At 57.5% G+C, this 7,611-nt stretch overlaps 1 long non-coding RNA gene across 1 annotated transcript in view; it reads left to right on the top strand.

Moving 5' to 3' along the window:
• Positions 1-4,767, top strand: part of LOC123569190 (uncharacterized) — a 101,245-nt gene extending 96,478 nt beyond the window's left edge. Inside the window, exon 7 of the long non-coding RNA XR_012424275.1 lies at positions 4,487-4,767. This is a non-coding gene — a long non-coding RNA (uncharacterized lncRNA). The remainder of the gene's footprint in view (positions 1-4,486) is intronic.
• Positions 4,768-7,611: the final 2,844 nt, after the last annotated feature.

The following is a 7,611-nucleotide window of genomic DNA, read 5'->3' on the forward strand; positions in this document are numbered from 1 at the left end:
CTACAGCCTCAACCCCCTGGGCTCAAGCATTGCTCCCATCTCAGCCTCCCAGGTAGCTGGGACTACGGACCACCCCACCAAACCTGGCTAATTTTTGTATTTTTTGTAGAGACGGGGTTTTGCTACGTTGCCCAGGCTGGTCTTGAACTCCTGGGCTCAAGCAATCCTCTCGCCGCGGCCTCCCAAAGTGCTGGGATTACAGTTGTAAGCCACCGTGCCTGGCCTACATCTTTTTGTTTGTTTGTTTGTTTGTTTTTTGTTTTTTTTTGAGACGGAGTCTCGCTCTGTCGCCCAGGCTGGAGTGCAGTGGCGTGATCTCGGCTCACTGCAAGCTCCGCCTCCCGGTTTCACACCATTCTCCTGCCTCAGCCTCCCGAGTAGCTGGGACTACAGGCGCCGCTACCTCGCCCGGCTAGTTTTTTGTATTTTTTAGTAGAGACGGGGTTTCACCGGGTTAGCGAGGATGGTCTCGATCTCCTGACCTCGTGATCCGCCCGTCTCGGCCTCCCAAAGTGCTGAGATTACAGGCTTGAGCCACCGCGCCTGGCCTCCTGGCCTACATCTTTTTAACCACTTCCTTTCCCCGCCTTTTGCCACCCTGGTCCAGACCCCCATTATCACCCGGACGTCTGCAGCAGCCACCTTGGTGGTCTCCCTGCTTGTGCTTTGCCCTGCAATCCTTCTTCCTAAGGAGAGCCAGAGCAGTCTTTCTGGAAGGTGCTTCTGAATATGTCACTTCCTGCCTAAAACTTTCCATGGCTCCCCATGACCCCTCCCACCCCGTGGGATATTGAAACTAACATGCCTACAAGCCCTGTTCTGAGTCCTGTTCTTCTCGCCCCAGGCTTTTGTGCACACCGTGTGCCCCTTGCCAGAGCATCCCACACCCTCAGCCTGGCTGACTCCTATTGAAGTTTTGGGTCTCAGGTTAGACCTGCTCTTCTAGAAGCCTTTTGTGCTCCCTCCCCCTAACAATAGGTCAGGAGCTGCTTCCAGCCTCCCATAGACCCTCGTGCCCCCATTATAGCCCTGACCACACTGGGTCCGTCTTCTCCTCTGGTGCCTCTCCATGCCTGGCACGCAGTAGGTGCTCAGCAAGGAGTTGTGGATATCGGAGAAGCCTCCAGGGAAGGGTTGGGGGATTGCTGAAAAACAAGCCCTGCTCAGACCTCCCCGCTGCATGTGGAGGGCAGAGATGGAGGGGCCCTGGAGCTCACACTGGAGACCCAGCTCCCACGTGGGCAGGACTTACATTCCTCAGACTCAGGAAGCCATTGAATTATCATTGTCATAGCAAATGGAATTCCTCATCTATATGTTCCCAACACAGTTCTATGAAAGATCTCCATCCATCACCACCAAGGGAGGAGACGCCTGGAGGGCACTGCCCACAGAACCCCACGCCCTGTGCTGAGAGCTGCACCTGCTCAAGCTCATTCTGTGCCCTTATCACCCCCACTTTACAGAGGAGAAAACCGAGGCTGTGCCGGTGGGTGACTTGCCCCAGGCCGCTGCGTCACAGTGCAGCTGGGATGGGAATCCAGGCACTAGCCCAGGCCTCTGGCTGCACAAGTCACTGGTCACCACCTGGCTGGCTCTGGGTGCACCAGCTAGACTCTCCGGCTTCAGTTGTTATTCTGTAAAACGGACATCTTAATAATAATTAAGATTTGGGAAATCAGCCGCTCAAAAGTGCCTGGCAGGTTGGTGTGATGGCAGGCAGTTTTCAGAAGAGGAGATTCAGAGAGGGGCAGCGAGATGGCCATGGTCACAGGGCATGGGCATTTGGCTCAGCCTCTGAGGGGTGGAATTTGGTGAGATCTCCGTTAAGCTTCTCTCTGAAATCACAGGCGTGGGGCTGGCCATGTGGGTGGGCCGGTTCAGCCATGTCACTGGAGAGAGTCTGAGAGGCTCAGTGGTGTCAGGGCTGTGGCTTTGGCGGGAGGGGAGGGTGCATGGCCACTCTGCTGGTGAAGGGGGCCGTGGAGACCCCAGCCACTCCAAGGCCAGAGCTCTCTTTCTTGGCAAATGCTGCCAGGTCTCCCCTGGCACAAATCTGGGAGGCGCTGGTGTGAGCCTCAGCTGCAGGAAAGGAATCCAGAGCGTCCGCAGCCTGGCCCAGCCTTGTGAGATGAGCGCTGGGATGTGACCCCAAGGTGGGCTCTGGGCTGGTCCTGCCGTGTCACCTGGCCCAGTCATGCCCCTCTCCGGCATGGGGTAGGAGCTGGCCAAGCCCCTCCTGGCTTGGTCCCCGTGGGAATCTTAGTTCAACCCCATCCCACCTTGCTGGCTCTGGTGGGGGATGGGATTGTCTGTAAGGCAATCAGGGTAGCTGGTTCTGGGGCTTCAGAAAATCCCCTCCTCTTCAAGGCTTCATTCTCTCTCTCCCTCTTTTTTTTTTTTTTGAGACAGAGTCTTGCTCTGTTGCCTAGGCTGGAGTGTGGTGGCATGATCTCTGCTCACTGCAACCTCTGCCTCTAGGGTTCAAGCAATTCTCCTGCCTCAGCCTCCCAAGTAGCTAATGTTTTTTTTTTTTTTTTTTTTTTTTTTAGTAGAAACAGTGTTTCACTATGTTGGTCAGGCTGGTTTTGAACTCTTGGCCTCAGGTGATCTTCCCGCCTTGGCCTCCCAAAGTGCTGAGGTTACAGGTGAGAGCTACGACGCCAGACTGAGGCTTCATTCTCAAATGAGCAAACGGTGAAAACTGGCTGGTCAAAGCTGTTCATAATTACAGCTCAGAAAACCAAGAAAATAGCCCATGCTGGCTCTAAACTTGAGAGGGGCCCCAGCCAGGAGCTGAGGGTGGAGGTTATGAAGGTCTCAACGCTTCTGGAGAGCTCCTGGGATCCGCACCTGCCCACCGTGGAAAAAGTCATATCTTTGTCTTTCAAGCAGACAGTGAACCCTGTGGAGGGAGGGGCTTCGTTCCTGCTGCACAGGGGACTTGGTTCACCTCCTGAGACAGTTCTTGGGTCTCTGGGCTGTGCCTCTGTGCCAAGTGCAGGGGCTCAGAGAGGAGGGGCTGCAGGCACTGCCCCCAGGAACCCACAGTTGGGTTGGGAAAGCTACACCCACAGGCTGAAAACTATAACACAACATGACCGACACAAGGGAGTTGGACACAACCCAGACCTCCATTCACCGAGCTCTGTGTCGGATCTCATCGGGAGTCCTCACCCCCATTCACCAGACAGGGAATCTGAGGCTTACAGGAAGTAAGTGGCAGTGCAGAGGGACACTGGAATTTCTACCAACACAGAGCCAACGCCACGGCCTCCTCCAGGCTGCGTTCAGGGGCTTGGCACCCTCACAAAGCTCCGTGCTCACCCCTGAGCAAGGCCCACAAGAAGCTGCATGGCAGGGCCAGTCTGTGCCCCGTGTGCTGCCCCCGCTTCAGCCATGAAGGCCCTTCCCGTGGATTCGGGGATGTGCCATAGTCCCACCAGCCACAGGCCCTTTGCACATGCCTGGAACACTCTTCCCTATATCGTAATTGTCACTGTTTGTCTCTGTCACTCCAGCCAGCCCAGGAGGATGGAGCTAGGGCTTGTTCCCCCCTTATTTGCCCAGGGAGTGGCCAGGCCTGGCACAGAGCAGGGGCTCCCCTTCTGATGGGAGGCCATGAAGGAGTGGTGGAGGCCGAGCTGAAGCGCCTTTGTCTTGCAGCCCTACAGTCCTGTTCTCTGCCCTGGATCAGGCACCCATGATTTGCCCAGGGTGGAGCCGAACAATGTACCAATACTGTGTAGCTGAATTCTCAGAGCCAACCCAGGAGGCTGGTACCATCCTTCCTCCATTGTCTTGAGTGAGAAATGAAGTGAACATCAATGTGGTAGAGCAGCAATTTGCTTTTTCAATGTATTGAGGCATAATGGACACCAGATAACTGCACTTATTTCAGTCGCACAGCTTGATGAGCTTTGGCATAGGTGCAGCACACCCCTAAAACCATCACTACCATCAAGACGGTGAACACATCCACCCCCACGCCACCCCAATGCCCCCTGTCCCTGCAAAAGTTTCTTCATGCTGGCTGGGCACACACCTGTCATCTCAGTGCTTTGGGAGGCCAAGGCAGGAGGATCATCCGAGGCCAGGAGTTTGAGACCAGCCTGGGCAACATAGGGAGACCCTGTCTCTACAATACATACATACATACATACATACATACATACATACATACAAACAAAAATTAGCATGCTGGCATGTGTCTGTGATCCCAGCTACTTGGGAGGATGAGACCTGAAGCCAAGAGATGGAGGGTGCACACTGAGCTATGACTGCACCATTGCACTCCAGCATGGGTGACAGTGAGACCCTGTCTCGAAAGGAAGGAAGGAGGGAGGGAGGGAGGGAGGGAGGGAAGAAAGGAAGGAAGGAAGGAAGGAAGGAAGGAAGGAAGGAAGGAAGGAAGGAAGGAAGGAAGGAAGGAAGGGAGGGAGAAAAAGTTTCCTGGTGACAATTTTCAGTCTTTCCTGGCCCCCAGCATCCGCAGGCTACCACAGAGCTGCTTTCTGTCATTACCGAGTCGCATGCATCTTCTGGGACCTCACACCAACAGAATCCCCCACGTGTGTGCTAGTGGCTGCCAGCTCCTCTCCCGGTCTTGGTGCTGTGATGCTGTGTGCACAGTTGTTCCTGTGGCTGAGTCGCCTTCCATGGGACGGATGTGTCACAACCTGTTGCTCCCTTTGCCTGCAGGACGGAGCAACGCTGTGTTGTCTCCAGTTTCCGCCTTTTACAAATAAAGCTGTTGTGAACATGTGCAAGTCTTTGTGTGGACGTGAGTTTCATTGTTTTCTTTTTCTTTCTTTCTTTTTTTTTTTTTTTTTGACATGGTCTCGCTCTGTCACCCAGGCTGGAGTGCAGAGGCGCAATTATGGCTCACTGCAGCCTCGACCTCCCTGGCTCAAGCGATCCGCTTACCTCGGCCTCCTGAGTAGCTGGAACTGCAGGTGTGCACCATGCCTGGCTAATTCCTTTTTTTTTTTTTTTTTTTTAATTGAGACGGAGTTTCGCCCTTGCTGTGCAGGCTGGAGTGCAGTGGCGTGATCTCAGCTCACTGCAACCTCCACCTCCTGGGTTCAAGCGATTCTCCTGTCTCAGCCTCCCAAGTAGCTGGGATTACAGACACATGCCACCATGCCTGGCTAATTTTTGTATTTTTTGTAGAGATGGGGTCTCACCATCTCTCGGTCTCGAACTCCATACCTCAGGTGATTTGCCTGCCTTGGCCTCCCAAAGTGCTGAGGTTACAGCTGTGAGCCACCACGCCCAGCCTGTTGCCCAGGCTGGAGTGCAATGGACTATCTCGGTTCACTGCAAGCTCCGTCTCCCGGATTCACACCATTCTCCTGCCTCAGCCTCCCGAGTAGCTGGGACTACAGGTGCCCGCCACCATGCCCGGTTAATTTTTTGTATTTTTAGTAGAGACGGGGTTTCACGGTGTTAGCCAGGATGGTCTCAATCTCCTGACCTCGTGATCCGCCCCCCTCAGCCTCCCACAGTGCTGGGATTACAGGCGTGAGCCACCGCACCGGCACAGATTTCATTTCTTGGAGATAAATGCCTAGGAGTGCCATGGTCAGATCTGTGGTAAGTGTATGTTCAACTTTTTAAAAAGGTGTCAAATGTTTTCCAAAAGTGGTCGAACCACTTCTCATTCCTATCAGCGGTAGAGGAGGGTCGCACTGGGGTGTGGGATTTGAACCCAGGCCCAGCCCACTCCAGAACCTGTGACTGTCACTGCCAAGCTTCAGGGATCCTCTCTCCACCGGCCTTGGAGAAGGAACCAGCAGACTGCCGGGGCCTGGGATGCGGGTTCCGGCCTCTCTGCATCAGCCGGGGGCCCCTCCCTGTAGCTGGGTCTGGCTTCCTCCTTTAACAGAGCGCTGCCTTCCCAGGGCCCAGGGGCTCCTGGAGGGCAGGGGTGGGCACACCATGGGCACCAGGCCCACGAGGGGCTCCAGACCCTCCGCGGACCCTTGTCCCTGGCTGGGCTGAAGATGCCTGGGGTCTCCCAGGCCAATGCCAAAAGCTTGTGGGGGTGGGGAAGGGTGCGAGGGTTTCACCGGGCACGCGCCAGGGAAAGGGCTTGTCCCTTGAGCTCCGACAGGCAAGGAGGAAGAAAGCCACCAGAACCCAGGCAGCGGCGGTGGGGAGAGCCAGAGAGTTTAGCAGCCAAAGCGGGGAGGGGCGACCCTCTCCTTCCAGACCCCAGGGAGGTGGGCTGAAGTCGGGAGGGGCGCGAGAAGGGAGCAGGGATTCTTCATTAAAACTGAACCCCCGGAGCCGGGCCCGCGGCGGCCGAGCAGCCGGGCTGCAGGCGGCCTCCCTCTCGCGGCGCACAGAGGCCCGCGCCGGCTCCAGCCGCCCGCGGCCGACCTCGCGCGTCCTCAAAGCCAGCCTGTCCCACTTCCCCCGCCGGTTGCTACAGCAACTGAGCTCTGAGTAATCAGCTGCACGGTGACCTTTCTTCCCCCGGAGAGCGGGAGGGAGGGAGCGGGAGGGCGGAGGCAGGAAGGGAGGGGAGGAGAGAGGGGGGAGGAGGAGGGAGGAGGAGAATGGAGGGGAAAGATGGAGAGGAGGAGGGAAGGAGGCTGGAGGGGGGAGATGCAAGCGGGGGAGGAGGGAGGAGGAGCAGGGGGAGGCTGAGCTGCTGGTCAAAGCTGTAAAATCCCTGCAGCTGGGGTCTGGGGGCTTTGCGGGGAGGAGCTGGCAGTCAGAAGGCGGGAGAGAGGAGGGAGCGGCCGGCAGCACAGTGGTTGGGGGAGGGAAAAGCCGCTGACCCCGGGGAGGGGTAGTCAGGGAACTGACCTGGACAGATTCCCTGGCGCCCACCCCTAGCCCCTCCCGGGATGCTGCCACGAGTCCTCCCTCGTGGAGAGGTGAGGGGACTGTGAGAGAATGGCAGGTCCCCGGTGCTCTCTGGCTCACAGGACAGCCCCTCCTGCCTCCGCAGCAGCCTTGATTCCGCCATTCCCCAGATGGGAAACTGAGGCTGGGAAGCTTGTTTACAGTGTCAGGGCCCCGAGCTTGGCCCCTGGGACAGCCCCTCACCCCACAACCGCCACTAGCTGGCAACCAGGTGGAGGAAAGTTCTGGTCCACGCCCAGCCTTCCCACCTCCCTGATCTCTGGCCTCAGTTTCCTTGGTTGTAAAGCAAGGATCCCCACGGCATGGTGTACGCTGCAGTAGCGGGGAAGTGGTGGTGGGGGCTCCACGGAGCTTCTCACACCCCAACGTTGATTTAAGATTCTCGAAGCGCGGTGGGGCGAATGCGAGAGGGCCGGGACTGCAGATGCTGGGGATGGGGTGGGCACAGTTAGGAGAAGGGGTCCACAGGTCTCGGAGCGGCCAGGTAGCTGGGGCACCACCCAGGCCCCCTTAGGCGCGGAAACCTTCCTGCTACCTGGTATCCTGTCTGCCTACCCCCACCCCCGCCCTGCCGCTGCCCCCAGCTCGGCCGCCCTGGGGCCCCTCCGGCTCCAGCCCTTGGCTGGGCCTCGGTGCCAGCACAAGCCCTATCACCCGCCGGCCCTGGGGACCCGCCAGCCGCCCGTTTACGAGGCCAGCCAGCCCCGAGTCACAGCCATGCCCACGGGGTGGGGG

This window comes from Macaca fascicularis, chromosome 15 (assembly GCF_037993035.2).
Source record: "Macaca fascicularis isolate 582-1 chromosome 15, T2T-MFA8v1.1".
Lineage (NCBI taxonomy): Eukaryota > Metazoa > Chordata > Mammalia > Primates > Cercopithecidae > Macaca > Macaca fascicularis.